The sequence below is a fragment of the Notamacropus eugenii genome, chromosome 2 (assembly GCF_028372415.1).
Source record: "Notamacropus eugenii isolate mMacEug1 chromosome 2, mMacEug1.pri_v2, whole genome shotgun sequence".
NCBI classification, from domain to species: Eukaryota; Metazoa; Chordata; class Mammalia; order Diprotodontia; family Macropodidae; genus Notamacropus; species Notamacropus eugenii.
In genome coordinates, this window is record NC_092873.1 from 404,722,877 (window position 1) to 404,742,116 (window position 19,240).

Sequence of the window (19,240 nt, forward strand, 5' to 3'; positions counted from 1 at the left end):
CTTGGAAGAAGAAAACTTACAGGTCCCTAGAAATATCTATGAAAAGAGCTGCATAAAACCCCTGAAGATTGGGATAGTACACCCTCCACAGTGGAAGCAGAGTCGTACCTTAACAAAGAGCTAAAAAGTCAAGAAATTGGCTGGGAAAATGAGCCAATAGTGGAGGGAAAAATAAGGCTATAGAATCTTACTATGGTGACAAGTAAGATCAAAACATACAATCAGAAGAAGGCAACAAAGTCAAAGCTCCTACATCCAAAACTTCCAAGAAAAATATGAATTGGTTGCAGGCTATGGAAGACCTCAGATAGAATTTTGAAAATCAAGTAAGACAAGTAGAAGAAAAATTGCAAAGAGAAAAGAGAATGATGCAAGAAAATCATGAAAAATGAGTCAATGGCTTCTACATTAAAGGAATAGAGGGTTTGGAAAATGATATTCCAGAGGTCAAGGGAGCTAGGATTAAAACTAAGAATCACCTACCCAGCAAAACTAAATATAATATGTTGGGGGAGAAAATGGACATTCAATGAAATAGAGTACCTTGAAGCATTCTTGATGAAAAGACCAGAGTTGAATATGAAATTTGACTTTCAAATACAAGAATCAAGAGAAGCCTGAAAAGGTAAACAGGAAAGAGAAATCATAAGAGACTTATTAAAGTTGAATTGTTTACATTGCTACTTGGAAAGATGATATAAGTAACTCATGAGACCTTTCTCAGTATTAGGGGGTGTGTGTGTGTGTGTGTGTGTGTGTGTGTGTGTGTGTGTGTGTGTGTGTGTGTGTGTGTACATATATATTTATTTATATATAACACACACACACAAAGGGCACAGGGTGAACTGAATATGAAGGGATGGTATCTAAAAAAAATAAAATTAAGGGCTAAGAGAGGAAATGTACTGGGAGAAGGAGAAAGGAAGAGGTAGAATGGGGTAAATTGTCTCACCTAAAAGAGGCAAGAAAAGGTTTTTACAACGGAGGGAAAGGGTGGCAGAGGTGAAAGGGTATGAGTGAACCTTACTCTCATCAGATTTGGCTAAGGAGGGAACAACAGATACACTTAATCAGTTGTGGAAATCTATCTTACCCTACATGAAAGTAGGGGGGAAGAAGAAAGAGATGGGGGGGGGGGGGAAGAATAATAGAAGGGAAGGAAAAAAAGGAGGAGGGGGTAATCAGAAGTAAACACTTTTGAGGAGAGATGGTGAAAGTAGAGAATAGAATAAATAGGGGGGCGAGACAAGATGGAGAGAAATATAGTTAGCCTTTCACAACATGACTGTTATGGAAGTGTTTTGTATGACTACACATGTATAACCTAGATGAAAATGTCTGCCTTAATGAGGATGGGTGGGGAGTGAGGAAGGGAGAGAATGTAGAACTCAAAAGTTTTTAAAAATTAATATTAAAATTGTTTTTATAAAAAACTGGGAAATAAGATATACAGGCAATGGGGTATAGAAATCTATCTTGCCCTACAGGAAAATAGAAGGAAAGTGGATAAGAGAAGGAAGAGGGAGGCAGTGACAGAAGGAAAGGGAGACCGGGGGAACAGGTAATTAGAATATATGCTGTCTTGGGGTAGGAGGAGGGGAGAGATGGGGAGAAAATTTGGAACTCAAAATCTTGTGGAAGTGAATGTTGAAAACCAAAAATAAATCAATTAAAATAGTAGCATCAAAGATCACTGATCATAGATCATCATAACAGATATAAATTCAAAAAATTAAATATTAGAGAACTATCAAAATGTGACAGAGACACAATGTGAAATATATGCTATTTGAAAAATGGTGCCAACAAATTTGCTCAGTGCAGTGTTGCCAAAACCTTCAATTTAAAAAAAAAAGCAGTATCTGCAAAAGACAGTATTTGCAAAGCACAATAAAACAAGGTATGCCTGTATTAACATAAGTAAATAAACCCCATGAAGATAATTATACCTAATGGACCAACATTTTTTGCAAAGGAAATTCTACAAAGAACCTGACAAGGTGCCACAAATCAAGTCATTATGTAATTCAATATTTAGTGACTTCAATGAAAAATTTAAGTTGGAGATCATGTGAAAAGTATGTTGGAAATTAGGAATTCAGAGTCAAGAAATAAAAAACCCTAAAAATTGTAAATTACTAAATTCACTTCTCTACATTATTAATACTTTCTTCAAGATGGCAATGAATAAGCCAAACAATTTTGTTTTTTAATTTTAAAACAACAAAACTGCCTAGGTCTTAGCAGTGGAAGTGCTGGTCACAAATACAGATACAGCAGCCATTTCTGAGTCAGCTGTCTATATACAAGTAAACTGTTGGCTGGTTAAAAAAAAAAAGAGATAAAATTACAAGAAAACATAAAGATGTGGAACTATGTATGATTTATTACAGAAATTCTAACCCAAACTATTAGAGTAACTTTAAAATTGTTTCAGGCTTTCACTATTTCCTAAAGAAATTAAACCAATACCAGAGAGATGTAGAAAGAATCCAGAAACTAGCCATTAACATAATTTCCATTCCAACCAGACTCATGTGTAGGGCACCACACTAATTTTCAAATCAAGGTAAAGGACAACAAAAACTACAAGGAATGTAATTTTGCATAAAGGATGAAAATTGAACTTGTGATTTCATTAGTACAGGGAATTATCAAATGAGCAAACTTCCTCAACCTGTGCAGATCATCTTCTCTGCAACTTCCTGTCATATGAGAGTTGCCTAAAGCAACACACCCAGTATGTCATACGTAGGACTTGAATACAAGTCTTCCTGACACCAAGGTTGTCTCTCCTTGCAAGTATGCAACACTGACTTTCTTGTTATGCCTCTTATCAATTCAAATATCAAGAAAAAAATAATCAACCATTAAGGAGAAAAACAACATTTCAGTGAACCTAGCTTTGAGATCTAACAGAGATAGATAATCCAAAGGGTATCTGTAGGTGAACCTTGGAGAAAAATAGATGTGAAATAGAATAGATATCCTGATGGTTGCTTACTTTCTCTATTTTGTTCTCTTTTCATTGATGACAACAGAGAACTACTACACTCATATTGTACCATAACAATATCCCATACAACGTATAAGGAAATGATAATGGAATTGAATATAAGACTGGAAAGAAGACCTGGTCAAATACATTAAGGAGAAATCTCTGCTGGTAGTGACAAAATTTCAAAGGTTCTCAGGGATTTATTAAAAAGCAGTATGTTGAATAAAAGATTCTGAAACCAGATTTTCATCTAAGCCTGGGATGTTCTGCCACTGCTGAGTGTATAAAACAGAGATGTGATATGACTGATAGAAGGCTGAGTATCCTGCTACATACCTGTAAAAGGCCATTTACTGAATTGGTGTCAGAGCTTCTTCAGATAGAGACATGTTTTCAGAACACCCCTTCAGAAACATGGAGCGAGAGACGTGTATGGGAAACTGGCTCCTCTACATGTCCCCACTTCCTAGCTTGCCTCTCTAGAGACTGCAGAAACAGAACTTTCCCACTGCTGAGACTGGGCCCTCTCTCTCTCCTTGTGTGAACTGAGATATTATCTCATTTCCTGTCTGATAGTTCATTCACTGTTACATATTTTTGGTTATATTCTAATATGCAGAATTATCCTAATTTCTCTGTGTTACTGTGCTTGGATAAAGGGGTTTACTCTTTACTTGTGATGACTTTTTGTGTAAGTATTATTTGATGGAAAGGTGCTAAACTAGTAATTATATGCTGAGTATTATTCTCCCACTGAAGAGCAACCATGGAAGCAGCATTCCTTATGAAATGAGACTAGTACTTAGCCAGAGATATTTCAGACATATAGTTCTAATTCAGTATGCCTCCTGGATAAATGGATAATGGATAAAAGACTCCCCAATCTCATTAGTGTTCTAGAGCCATGCTGCCCCCTTACCCTCATACACAGCCTTGACTCACAGAAGTGGTAGGAATAATCCAAGAAGGAGGTTTGGCAGGGAAAGATTACTGAGGAGATAAAGGAGAAAGAGATTCAATAGGACAGGAGAGGCTTGAGCTGGTTCACAAAAGGGTCTATTTGGAGAAAGGGGGAGAGTAGGATAGTGCAAGGGTGATGACCTAGGATTGGCCTATGAGGGGCTAAGGAAATGGAAGTCATTGTGTGGACAAAGAACTGGGTTTGGCAAGGCAAGGCAAAGAAAGAGATGGAAGTACTAGTAGACTGATCGGATAAGGGAATTGCAGAGCTCAGAAGATGTAAGTGGTGCATTTGTGCCTGACGGCAAGATCAAAGATATAAACATTTTTGTATATGGTTGAGTTGGGATTGGAGGAGTAAACTGATGAAGGGGGAAATTAGGGTGTTTGAAGAAGTGTCAATTTGTCAGCTGAAATTGTCTCCTAGCAGTGCTGGAGTTGGGGAAAAAAGAGAAATTGTGATCCAGATACTGGATCCCATATCCCTGAGGAAGGAAGAAGAGTATCCTGGAGGTTTGTAGACAAAAGCTACCAGGATTTTGATAGAGTGGTAGATATGGATTTTATGAACCTCAAAAGATGTTCCTCAGTAATGGTAGGAGGAGAACTTGGAAGTGGCAATAGGGAACAAGGTACATTCCAATTCCTCTTCCTCAAACAGTGAGTTGGGGGGAATAAATGAAATGTTTTTTCTTCTTTTTCCTAAAGATCAAAAGCAAAGAGAGCCAAGTTAAAAACAATGGGAAGTAGCTTTTCAGACTTTAAGTTACTTAACTAATCCCCAACACACTCAACAGCTACATCAGGTGAAAGGTAGTCTCTTGCTTTGGTCCACCCAGCAGTTCAGAGATTGGCCTTTGGTCACATATTATTTCTCTAGCTAAGAGATACTTGTTCTAGGAAAGAATGATAATGTGTCTATTACTAACTTGACTGTGGGAAACAGGAAGTAAGTTTTATTTCCACACTTCTGGCTGATCAGGGGCATGGCCTAATACAGTGAGGTGAAGGTAAGAAAACTACTGCACATGCTCAATAAGGTGTTTGGGGGAAAGCCTACCAGAGGAGAACATGAAGTCTCATGGCCAGGAGGGGGTGAAGGGGTGGTTCAAAGTTCGGAAATCTATAAGGGTTCTGCCCCATTCTGATCTGGTTGTAGTCCTTCTAGTGGCCATGCTGGAAGCTACCCATTCCTTCAGGGAAAGGAAAATAGAAGGCCTTCCCTTCTCTGAGCTCCATTTTTAATAAATTTTTCTTAATACCTTTTTTTTGTGTCAAGTTTGCCTCTAACAAACATGGTGCCCAACATAGGGCTCCCCCCTTAAACATGGGGCACTCGACTCACTGCCTTGGAGGAAGTCAGATTAAATTTACAGGATGAGCGCTCCTGTAAAAAAGGTTTTTTTTACAGTCCCTGTAAGTTAGATCTACTCCAGTCCAAGAACTCAACATCAGACCACAGGCAGGGAGTTCAGAGGAAGGAAGGGAGCAAAATTTGCTAGCAGACCAGGTGAGTCAGTATACTGAGCAAAGATCAGGTCACCCCAGCACCTTTCGCTCTGGCTTGGTCTTTTACTGAGGAAGTGGAAGTTCAGGTGCCTGGCAAACTCTTTGTTGGTCCTATTTCTGTCCAAAAGTCTCCTGCTGGGCACTAAGCTAATGAGAGAATTTGGACAAAATCTCGAGAATTAAAGTAATGGCAAGAAGGAGAGCCCTTGGGGATACTGGGAAGATATGATCCACTCCCAGGTCAAAAGAACTGTGGTGGTCGCTGGGGTCTAGGGACTTAGCCCCAATAGCGACCAACCTGTATTTCTCTTAGCCATCTGGTGTCTGGATAGGCTAACGATCTCTAGGCTTTTGTTTGTCCCTGAGGCTGAAGTGAGTTTATTAGGAAGGAATTTAATCCTTAAATTGGCTAGAAACTACAAGTTTTTTGACCTGAATTCAAATTCAAATTGATGTACACAATGTTTTGTTGAATATCTTATTTGTGTGTTTGTAAAGTATTTCATGTTTGTGGGGTAAGGCTGTAAATGCAGTGAGTAAGCAAGGATTCCCCATTATCTTCCCCTTCTCCGACCCCTACCTGGAGCAGTTTCAGAGGAGTGAGTGGGACAGGAAAGACACAGGGAAGGAAAAGAAAAAAAAATCTTTCTTTCTGCATTCTTAACCCTGGTCCCTGGTTTTGAATGTGAAAAGAAAGAAAAAGGAAGATGAACCTTAGGCAGTCTGCAGCTAAAATTGAGTTTTCAAAGCTAAAATCTGTACTTTAGGTTTGAATTGGATCAATGTATCTGATACCAGATAGTGTGTTTAAAACTGCAAGTTCACTGTAGAATTTCAGTGATTTCTTTTGGAGGCACTGACTCTCTCCAGATTCTGAAGGATGAAGACAAGAAGGGTGAGTACGGAACCTTCTGCTTTCGAAGATTGGGAGCCTTAAATTAGGTTCCTCAGGTCTCTGCCTGGATTTTGGACTAACCTGAGGAGAGTATGAAGGATTTCAATTCTTTGTATTGTCTGAAATTCTCATGGCAGAAGGATATGGATGGGACAGCATATTTATGTGCCCAGACCATGAGCTCAGGGGAGGTTACTGCCTCCCAATCTGAGTTAACTGGGAAAGCTCCTGGTCTGGTTACCCTCAGAGGGAGGAAGGGAGCCAGAAGATGGCATTTTAGCTCTTTAAAGGAAGTAGAGTAAAAGGAAGAAGGCTATTCAGAGCTGAAAATGGCCAGTCACATGTTCCTTCAAGAGAATTTTTCTTTTAAGTAGCAAGAGTATTTGACTTAAGGGGAAAAAAGGTTAAAATGTTAATCATTAGTGATTATAAATCAAGGTTTGATATGATTCAAGCTAAAATATGTTCTGAAGGAATACAAAGCAGCCTCTCAGAATGCTGTTCCTATCAGGATTCAACACAAAAAGATATTGTTATGCACCTGACACAAGGATGGGCATGTTAGATGCAACATTAATCTAATGTAATGGTTACACAATTTTCAAATTTGTTATATATAGATTGAGATTTTAAAAGGACATGATAGAAATCTGACAGTCTGAAATTTATATTTGGTTATAAATAAGCAGTGATAAATGATTAACTTGATTTAATAGTTAATAGCTCAATCAAATCTGAGATGATTCTATTTGATCAGGTGATAAAGTGTCCCCACATGGTGGTAAGGGGATTAATTACTGTGCAAGGTGATGTGGAAATGCATTCACCTGAATGGGTAATGGCTTGTTTTAAGTTTTAAGTAAACTTAAACACTTTAAATGTTTTAAGTAATCCATCTAAATGTAGTTATATTAGGAATTGCATTGTTAAATTAATGATGAATTGGTTAAGAAACTGTTATGAATTCAGTATAAGAGTTTCTTTGTTGTAGAATTCTTACTGAGAAAATGAGAATCCTTAAAATATATATGTATATATATACATATACACACACACACATATTTATATATATAGATGTGATTTTCAAGCCTGTTCCATATGAGGATGTAAGTATGTTAAAAAGTTTATTTCTGCTATTAAGAAGGAGTTTTAATTAAGATTGTTCTTGCTATAAATCAAGCATTTACAAAAGTATCTTTGTGATGTGATAAATTGTAAACTGTTTTTAAGAGAGGAAAATATTTGTTGTATGAAGAAATGCTTTGTAAAATCTTTTGTATGGTTTTTGGAAGGCCTACCCAATTTGTATTTGTAAGTTAATTCGTTATAATAGGTCACTTCTTTGCAATTCCCAAAAGTATACCTTTGTTTTGTCTATTAAAAAGTTGGGGAAAATTCAGTTTCTCTAAAGAATTCAAAAAGAAAAAGTTTGTATTCTTTTGCAACACTGTTTGGCCGCAGTATCGCCTAGAGGGTCACAAAGTATGGCCCATTTATTTAAAAATAAATACTCTCTTACAGTTAGAATTATATTGTGGGCCTAGAAGGAAAATAGATAGAGAAGTTTCCTACATAATGGCCTTTGTCAAGCTCCCTGTTCTCAGGAAAGATTGCGAGATGCTTATAACCAGAACTGCCCCTCAAAGGGGCAGTGGTGGGGTCAACCAGACATTTTTGATGATCCCCTTCTCAGGGGATCATCAGGGCCTCAGGGCTTTGCCCCCCCCCCCAACGCTCCCACCCATGGTCTTGCTTAAGTGTGTCCCTCTGCAGCTACTGTCCCTGAGGCGACACCCACTCAGGCCTCAGGCCCCAGTACCACGGGAGTCTCTGGGTATCTCCCCTCTTGACTCCTCTTCCTCAGGTGCCAGCTGATCTTTCCCCTTGATAGCCAGATACCTCAGCCTTGAAGCCTAACCCAGTTCAGGCAGCATTCCCCAGACCCTCCCTCACAAGTTGTGGGACTTCCTATCTCTCTTCCCAAGCCCCTGTGACCACAGGCCTTCAGGGCTTTTTCCCCTAAGGGAAGTGCCTGCTTCTAGTGGGACAATTAGAGTGCATGTTCCATTCTCCATCTCAGACTTCATTCAGGTTAGAGAGAAACTGGGGAGATACTCAGAAGACCTTACTACCACTGAGGAGAAGAGGAGAATCTAGGAACAAGTGCACAAGTTTGGGAAACGTTTGGCTGGCAATGATTCCCCCAGGAGCAACTGCTGTTCCCACTAGTAACCCAGGATGGGATTATGGGAGGAGTGAGGATAAGGGAAAGGGAGATCATATGATAATTCACCTGTTATAAGACCTAAGAACTGCATTTCAATAGAAAGTAAATTTTAAAAAATTAGGGAAAGTACCCAGGGAGAAAAGGAAAATTCTGCCCTTTTTCAAGACCTACTAATAGAAGCTATTAAAAAGTATACAATTTGGATCCTGACTCTATAAAAGGGGCAGCAGCTATGGTCTGGAAGTATCCAGGTTCAGCACATAGCCACAGGCATGGGTAGAGAGTGGAGAGGGATGGGTCAAGATAAAGAAGCCAGCCTGTTGCTATCTGCACTTGGTAAGACAGACCATCCTTCTGTCAATAATTTTTATATGATTTGCAAATGCAACTGATGTCATCTGAAGTTTATGTTTACAACTAGAACAATTTAGTTATCACTTATGAAAATTGTAAGTTAGCTGTTTATGGTTTTAATACTAAAACCTAAAGCTGTTACACTGTGTGTATACGTGTTTCCAGAAAGGAGCAGTCCTGAGACTAGTCAAAAAGTACAGCCCCAGCAGCTCTAAGGAGCTTGTTTGAAGCAGGAACTTGCTTTGGTGAGAATTTTAAAATGTACAGAAATGATCTCTATTGATTAGCTTTTAGGACAAATTTAAGTTTAAGATGTAAGTCCTGGTAATGTTCGTGACTAGTGAAACCTGCCATCAAATGCAAAGCCTCTGGAACCATCACAAATTGTGTTCTATTACTCAGAGAGGAATGTGACTGTTACAGGCAAATCCTTCTGACTCAGTTTTCCCACTGTGATCCTCTGAAAAGGAATGGTTTCCCCTTTGGCTATTTCTGAGTCTGGTTATAAGGTACAGATGATATCTAACTTAGTCCTTGCTTTTCATCTACATGGCATGTTTCTATAACCAAAGCAGATAGTTTAAGACGTAAGCACGTGCAAGTAGTCGAATCTTGCTGTTTTCAATTAACGGGTAAATGGGTACTCTGGTGTAAAAGATAAAATTCCTGAACTAGATCATTCTTTCTGAATGTTATGGGAATGATTAGATGAAGGGAAGGCAACCAAAGTACATGCGTGTTAGTCCTTCGTTGCTGAAGAAGACCATGCCATCAGAGAGATAATGACATGACTTGCACTTAACTTTGTTTTGAGTGAAGGAGAGCTGTGCATATAATGTGATGTTAAATCACTGTTCCATAGAACAAGACTGGGATTTAAAGTTAACTGTAATTGTATGGAATTACTGAGGTCTAGGGGTGCTTTGGACCCCAAAATAGTGACACACTGGGTCTTGCTCAAATGAATTCAACCCAAGCCTTCTTTCAGCTAAAGAAGGTAAAAGTTTCTTATCTACAAAGAGACTGAGGAAGGAGTGGGGGGGGGGGGGGTCCCAGGTGGTCTGAGGGTTCCAGGGATGGTCTTGATGGGAGTAGCCAATAACCTGGATATTTAGATTGATAGGCTCAAGGGTGGAAAATAGAACAGAGATCTGGGCATAGTGATAGGGAAAAGTTTATGGGCCTCCAGGGAGCCAGTTCACATGGGGAAATCCAAGGAGTTTTCAAAGTGAGGTTTTCCAGGGCCCTTTTAAACAAATAGTACCAAAACTCTTTGGAGTAATGGACAAAGGGGTCCCAACTTGGAATAAGGTCTTTACAGTTACAAAAAGATGTAAAAGCAATTGGGTATTAAAACAATTGACTGCATTAATTACTGAAACTAAATCAGAGACATCTTCAGTTTGGAGAAAAGAATTTCAGTCTAAGTTTCTTCAGTCTAAGTCTCTTAGAAGCAGGTAACCTCTGGTAATATTTTGCATAGGTGGAAAAGTTAAATGTTTCTGTTTTGATTTGAATTCATTTCATGGACATAAGTTGAAGTTAGTGTTTGAACTTATTATACGTGCAGCTCATTCTTTTAGATTGAGCAGGGTTAGAAAGGTATAGGGAAGCTTGGGAAACAGATGTAAAATCTATTAGATCAATAACTTAGGGATTTGATGGTAAATTTGATTTTATGATTGTTATTTAGTCAGGAACTAGAACAAGTATAGAAAGGGATGCAAACTACTTAAAACTTGCTTCAAAAGATGTTCCTTAGCCAACGGAAAATTAGTCATATCTGAAACTGATTACTGGAGCTTGCTGTTTTAAGATTTTATGGGACTATTAACTGACTGTTCTTCTGAGTCTTAACTCCAGGTATGGATAGTAAGAAAGGCAATCTGAGCCACTGATCCATGATGCCAGTAAGCCTGTGAGCTGCTGGTATGAACTGCAAAGGGGTGATCTCATGAGAAGGTTGGGAGAATGGCTGTTCAGCCTAAGCTAAGGTAGGATTCTCCTGACTCAATTTCCCCATTGACACCTGACAGACTTTAAACCTGGCTGAATGCCAATTACAATCTACTCCTGCCTGGAATTGGCATGAAGTTAGGGACGTGCTGTTTCCCTGAAATGTCCCTATATGGCAATTTCCTATAATTAAAAGTTTCATAAGCAAAATACAAGATCTATTAAACAATAGATTGTTGGTAGGGAAACATCTGAGGTTAAGTCTAAAATTATGTATTAGGTTTAGGATTTTAGACCAACAACAATAAGTTAGTCTCCTTTAATTCTTAGCAATAGCATGGAAACAGATTGAGGACCTATGAGGATAGCATACATAGTCACTATTATTTTTGTCTCAGTTGGTAAATGTTAAAAGAAAAACATTTTGTGGTCTATATTGTAAATGCAGAGTGTACATCTGGATTTCTACCAGAAGATAAAGGGAAGAAGATGCTGAGATGCTGTGCTGAAGATGGCTTGAAGAAGCATCCAGACCAGAAAACTGCATCAGATGATGTTCCTCCTCAGACTGCTGTATGTATATATGTATGTATTTATATATATATGTATAAATGGACAATTCATTAATTTATCTTTTCCTTTGGAATCTCTGGATCTGTACTTATGAAAGGGGACTGCCCTTTTGTACTTTATCAATTACATTTTTGCTCCCTTTATTCATATAAAGGGGAAATAGATGAAAGGAAGAATTCATAGGGGAAAAAAAGTGAGGAGGATTGGATTGGATTTAGGTGTGGAAACAAAAATTTTAAAAAAGAGAAAAGGGGGGGAGTTTGTGGGAAACAGGAAGTTTTATTTCCACACTTCTGGTTGATGAGGGGGGAGGTGACCTAGTACAGTGAGGTGAAAGTCAGAAAACTACTGCACATGCTCAATAAGTTGTTTGAAGGAAAGCCTATCAGAGAAGAACATGAAGTCACATGGCCAGGAGACAAGGGGTTGGGGGGTGGGGTTCAAAGTTAGGAATTCTATAAGGGTCCTGCCCCATCCTGATCTGGTCGTAGTCATTCCAGTGGCCATGCTCGAAGCTACTCCTTCCTTCAGGGGAAGGAATGTAGAAGCCCTTCCCTTTTCTGCACTCCATTTTTAATAAATTTTTCTTGATACCTATTTTTGTGTGTCAAGTTCATCTCTAACATGATGCTTAAACTTGCTTGAATTATTTATGACTTTAAATCAGAAATAATAATAAATTTAAGTGATTTTAAAGTCATCTTTGCTATTATCTTTCCATACTTACAGAAGGTAAAGACTATCTGTAGTTCTATCCAAATATAAATAAATATATCAACTATATCAATATGTCTATGTAAATATCTGTCTATAAAACATGTTTTTACTTTGGCTATTTTGTTTGATAAAATTTGGCTGAGTAGACAGAAAATTCAACCTCACAGACAAAGAAATTTTATTTGTAGGTTAATAACTGCCAAATTACAAACTCTAGAAAAATCTGAATTTTATAATGGAAATGTTGATGTGCTACATTATAGCGTAGTACTCCTCAAACAACTAACATATTATTTGGAAGCCATTACCATTTGGAATTAGAAATTTTACTTTTTTGGTAGTCGGTACCAATTTAAAACGTAGTAAAGTTGGGCACATTTACAATAATTTTAATGTCAGTTTTCTGGACAAGTGAAAAAGCTTACTGTATAGCCTCAGAATGAGAAGCCTCAGGTGTTATTCCTCCCCTGTCAAATATAGTTCCAACTTCAAATTCTACTCTAGAGATTGTGATACAAAGCATAAAAGGAAAAGTGATGCCTTAATTAACAAAGCCACAAGAAATAAAACATCTGTAGAACAATGCCAGCATTGAAAAGCAAATTTTAAAAGTTTAATTGGTATAGAATGGGTAATTGAGCACTGAGTTGGTCATCTCCTTATAAGTTCTTTGAGAGGTCAATACAAAGTTATTTTTCCATTTGATTTTAATTAATTTTGAAGGATCTAAAACTTTGTCTCATGAAAGCTCACATAGCTAATTGTAGTATAAACACCATTAACATCAATGTTGTCATGTCTTTGTTGCCTACAAGTCTATGTAATATACATACACATAGATATACACACATACTTCTTTCGGTGTGTATATACTATATGTATGTTTCCATAAATATAGAGTTGTATTTAGCTCTATGCAACCCCAACACCCAAAGTGAACTAGGTAATGATAACTCCAAGAGTCTGAGGCTATAGCTGAACTTAGCTGAACCTTAAATACTTTGGCCATATAATGAAAAGGCAGGACTCATTGGAGAAGACTCTCATGTTGACAAAGACTGAAGGCAAAAGAATGGGAATAAAGAGGATGAAATGGTTAGATAATGCTATAGAAGCAACAAACATGAGGTTGGACAGACTTAAAGAAAAAGTGAAGGATAAAAGGGCGTAGTATGCTATGATCCATGGGTCACAAAGAGTTGAATATGACTGAACAACAAAATACACAAACGTTTGCAACATGAGTCTTTTAATGTCAAGTTCCCTATGTGCAATTAAAAATATAATTTAGTTTAATAATTTGACTCATACATACAAGCTTTCAGACATCGCTAAAGCCAGGTACTGATAAATAAATATAAGGTAGAGTGAGCTTTTGATGATCAAATCTCATAGATTGGGATGAATCAATCAATCCAACATTGACTGAGCAGGTGTCCCTTTGGAACCCTGCCTTCAACTAGTTGGTGCCTTCTGAGAAATACTCATTTCATTCATTGTACTCAAACTTGTTAAATTTAAACAAGCAGGGTATCAAGTTCTTATGCAAAGCATATGTGTAATGTAATAGTGATGGTTTATTTATATATTATGTAGGGCAGGTTGATCATAGGATTTCCTATTCAATTTACTGAGCTCCTTAATCAGTTTTCTGAGCTTACTAATATGAGCCTTTGTTTGGAGGCATTTAAGGGACCCCTCTCTATGAAGCATGTCCATTTGATATCCTACAGAGCCCACAGACAATAACTAGAAATGCCTTAAAGAAAAGCAGAAAAAAACCAATGTTTTGTCAGAGGAGCATTCCTCTCTGTATTCTTTAGAAGACATAGTATTGGCAGACAGATGTTTATATGTAGTCTTTTTCTGCTCAAAAGTTGGCAGCAGCCAGGATACTAAACATAAGGTTATGGATAGTCAGAAAATCTGGCTTTGTGGTTTGAGAGAAAATGGTCCAGAACTTCTCTCCCCTCACCCTCCTATGAGAAGAAAGGGCAGTTTCAACTTCCTTGCAGAATAATCCTGGAATATATCTCTCATTCCACACTATAACACATTTTTATCATCACACAACTATGTCAAAATTGGACAAGATCTCCTGAAAAATAGGAAAACTTTGATTTTGTGATTATTAATATCAGGTATGACATAAAACAAGAAAATACATGCTCACTAATAGTCTTTGCTACCCACAAAATGAATTGCTGGTAGAACTGTAAATTAGTACAACTATTTTGGAATGCAGTTTAGAATGACACATATAAAGTGTTTAAAATGTCTATCCCCATTGACCTAAACATCCAACTGTCAGACACATAGATCACAAAGTCATTGATAAAAAAGACTCAATAGTCAACAAAATATTTATAGCATTACTTTTTGTGGCAGTTAGGAATTGTAAAATTGCTCAAGAAATTGTGGTACATAAACGTAATGGAATATTATTTTGCTAGAAAAAACACAGGTGATAAATGCAAAGAATGGCAAGACTTTCATGAACTGATTCAAAATGAAGAAAGCAGAGCCAAGAAAACAATATAAATGACTAAAACAATACAAATGGAAAGAATCACAAAATATTTGGGAATAAAGGTTGCAAATTACAAAACAAGAAACTTAGTTCCAAAGAAGAGATATGAGAAGACATTTCTCACCATTCTTTTCCAGAAGTAAGAAGTTCATGTGGAATGCTATATATAATGGCCAGGGTCTTTTTTTATGTATTGATGAGTTTTATGCGTTTTCTTTCCTCTGCTTTCTCTTTTTCTTCTTTTTAAAAAACAATCTTTGTTATATGAGATGGCTCTCTGAGATAGGGAAGGGTATAGGGAGATACTTAGAACATGTGAAAACAAGAGATATCCATAAAAACCTATTTGTTTAAAGTAGGAGAAAAATATTTTCCACATCCACAGAGGAGATTCAGAACAGAATTCATACTGAAAAGAAATTCTTTATAGATGGTGAGGCTTTTCCATACATTCTTGCTTACAGATGAGATTGTGCTGATTGCTTTTAGCCCCAGAACACTGCAAAACCTCCTGGATGAGTTCCATAATCACTCAAAAGAATATGATCAAAGTACACATATGGGAAAAACCAAGTATATGAAGAATTCCTATTATCAAAAATATGATATTCAGCTAGACTGACAAGTATTAACAGGGATTCTTAACCTACAATTCATGAACTTTTTTTTTTTAGTATTCTGATAACAGTATTTCAATATGATTAGTTTCTTTAAGTATTTTTATTTTACACCTTTAAAAATATTTAGAGAAGCTGACAGGATTACCAGAATTAAATGGATCTATGATACAAAAAAGATTGAGAACTCTGAGGTGATAAAGATTGTCCATTAATATCTGTATCTTGAGCATGTGCTATAAATGGACAATAACTTGGGCCCAGAATTCAAGACGGGGAAAAGAGCAGGCTCCAAATTTTTGCTTCAAAGAAATGACCATTTTATTATAGCCTTCTAGTGGTATATGGCTAAAATTATGGAGTACTATAGTTGAAATCTTTATGTACTACAAATAAATAAGCAATTGAAGATGAAAGAGAACATGGAAACAGTCCTCTGAAGAAGGAAAAGGAAGGTACACATAGAGAGATTTGCCTTGGTAAGGAGAAGGGCCCCCTCTCCATGTAACATAGGATTAAAGGACAAGATAGTGTGGGAACATGTTTGACTGATGTAAAAAGAAAGGAATGGCCTTAACTTTTTTGGTGAAGTGTAAAGCAAGGTCCTCAGCTCATTGTTTAACAGCTCACTTGTGCTCACACTTGCTCTCTTTCCCTCATGGTTGGATCAAGTGAGGGTTTTGGAAGAAAGGAGGAGATGTGAGCAAGTTTGTAGGCAGCAGGAAGGAGCCAGTAGGACAGCCCTCATCCCAGTATGGATCAGCAAAGGAGTTCTGACCTGCCCTGCTTCTGATGTGGGGTGGCTGGCTCGCCTTTCCTCACACAACCTGCTTTCCTTCTCTTTCCTAAGGCCCACCATATTGATGTCAGACTTAGTGTGGATATCGAATCAGCTTGGCCTACTACAGCTACAACTTCTGAGCTCAAGAGATCTGTCAGCCTCAGTCTCCTCAATAACAGGATTTATACCACTATGGATGTACTAATATACCCAGCCCAGACTTTCAAACCTTGTCGAGAGCACAAAAAGAAATTTGTTGTCTTGACTATGATTCAAATACTCTTCTTTTCTCCAAAGACTGAATCCAGTGTATAAAAAGACTTTCAAAAATTTAAATTCTAACCAACATCATCTTTTTAAACGCTTCCACAATATTCCCAGAACACAATGTTAACACTCAATCCCTATTACCAAGCTGGTTTTTGGTAATAAATGGGAATGAATTACATAAGCCAAAAAACAATCACCTTTTATCAATTAGTTGGTTCTTAGTACATATATAGTTCATACTTAATAAATGTTAATTTAATTATGTAGATCCATATAGTATGGAAGTGAGGAACCACAGAGTGCTGGGCTTCCTGACTTCACAGACAGGAAGACTCATCCTTTTGAGATCAAATTTGGATTCAGACACTTGCTAGCTATGCTACTCTGGACAAGCCACCTTACCCAGTTGGTAACTTGTAAAATGAAAAGGAAATGGCAAACCTCCCCATTAACTCTGACAAGAAAACCCCAAATGGGGACATGAAGAGACAGATAACACTGAAGCAACTTATGCACCATACAAAACCTTATGCACCAAGTATTAAGTGTGATTATTTATGAAGATGATATTTCTGTCATGGGAAGATCTTATTAAACTTGATAAAGAGTCCCACCAGTTTAGTCTAAGAATAATGTTTTTAAAAGCCAACAAAAATATAAGCTGCAATAACAGAAATACATTATCCCAGGTACAGAGCAACAGTTTCATTATATTCTGAAACAGACCACATCTAGAATGCTTTGGGGTTTTTTTAACCTTGGCTATCTCATTTTAAAACGGATAAAGACAAATGGTAATTAATCCTAATGGAAAAGATCAGAAGACTGGGTTTGGCAACCATATCATATTAGGATGTATTGAAAATATTAAAGATGGTTTGAAGATTTTTTTCTGGAAAAGAGGATACATCATAGCAGTCTTCGAATATCTTAAGGACATCGTATAGAAAAATTGTCTACAATTCGAAAGGACAGAAAGACAGCCTGACCCAGTAAATGTAAATTATAGGAAGGCAAATTTCAATTCAATTTGAAGAGCTTTCAAACAATAAGAGCTAACAATGCAATAGGGCTACTTTTGTGAAGAGCTCTCCAACAAATGAAGCATTCAAGCACCCTAGATGACCTCCTATCAGATTGTTTTTAAAACAAATTTTCTTTTTAATTAAGAATTTAAACATCAACAAACAATCATTTCAATATATAAAGGACAGAAAAGAGGACTGTATATGAAAATGTGAATTTCTGATAGGTAGAGTATATTTTTTAAAGATATATCAAATGTAACATGTAGTAATAAGACTACCCTACTTGTCTGTGTCTACTTCTGAATTTGCATCTGCTCTCTTACATATTTTAATTTAATTTTTAATTTTAATATTTTTATTTTCTTGTTTTTTCTTCATTTCTATGACTAACCTACAAATTGTCAGCTCCCAACAAAATCATTGCCCTCCCTTATAACAAATGGGTATAATCAGGCAAAACAAATCAATGCAATGGGTGCTTCTAAAAATGTTATCTCATTCTTTACCTATAACCTATAACCTCTCTTTCAAGAGGTGGGAAGCATTCTTCAACATCAGTCTTCTGAATCATGGTCATTATATTGATGACAGTTGTGAAATATTTCAAAGTTGTTTTCCTTCAAATTATTGGGTTTATTTTGCTTGTTTTCTTTCCCTTGTTTTTATTCACTTCATTTCTTATCAAGTTTCTCTGAATCCATCATATTCATCATTCACACAATATTTGTCCAGCATGTTTTCAAAGGGATTCCTTCATTGAAAAGTTCTCTACCAGAAGAAAAAATTAAAGCTTTCTATAGTCATATGAAAAATGCTCTAAATCACTACTGATAGAGAGATGCAGATCAAAACAACTCTGAGGTACCACATCACACCTATTAGATTGGCTAACATGACAAAACAGGAAGATGATAAATGTTGGAGAAGATGTGGGAGAGTTGGAACACTAATTCATTGTTGGTGGAGCTGTGAGCTGATCCAACCATTCTAGAGAGCAATTTAGAACTATGCTCAAAGGGCTACAAAAATGTGCATACCCTTTGACCCAGAAATAGGGCTTCTAGGACTGTATCCCCAAGAGATCATAAAAATGGGAAAGGGGGTCCCACATGTACAAAAATATTTATAGCAGCACTCTTTGTGGCAGTCAAAAACTGGAAATCAAGGGAATATCCATCAAGTGGGGAATGGCTGAATAAATTATGGTATATGAATGTAATGGAATACTATTGTGCTATAAGAAATGATGAACAGGAAGACTTCAGAGAGGCCTGGAAAGACTTATATGATCTGATGCTGAGCAAAAGGAGCAGAACCAGGAGAACTTTGTAAACAACAACCATAGTTGCATGTGCAAGGATTTTTTCTGGTAGACTTAGAACTTCATTGCAATGCAAGGACTTAAAAAATTACCAATGGTCTTTTAAGGCAAAATGCCTCCCACATCTAGAGAAAGAACTATGGAATTCGATCGCAGAATGTAGCAGATCATTTTCTTTTATGTTATGTTTTGGTTTGTTATATAATTTCTCCCATTCATTTTAATTCTTCTATACAACATGACTATGGTGAAAATGTATTTAATAGGTATGTATGTGTAGAACCTATATAAAATTGTATGCCATCTCAGGAAGGGAGGGAGGAGGGAGGGGGGAGGAAAATCTAAGTTATATGGTAGTGATTATAGAACACCAAAAATAAATAAAAAATAAATAAAAAGAAAAGTTTTCTACCCCCCACTGAACCTACTTTCTCACCATCTGCTCTCTATCAACTTCCTCCAAAGCTGATTTCCATTTGATGATTCTACTGAAAGTACTCTGTC

General features: G+C 37.0%; 1 protein-coding gene across 9 annotated transcripts in view; it reads right to left on the minus strand.

Moving 5' to 3' along the window:
• Nucleotides 1-19,240, minus strand: part of AKT3 (AKT serine/threonine kinase 3) — a 428,671-nt gene that overhangs the window by 358,123 nt on the left and 51,308 nt on the right. The gene's annotated exons all lie outside the window — the stretch shown is intronic.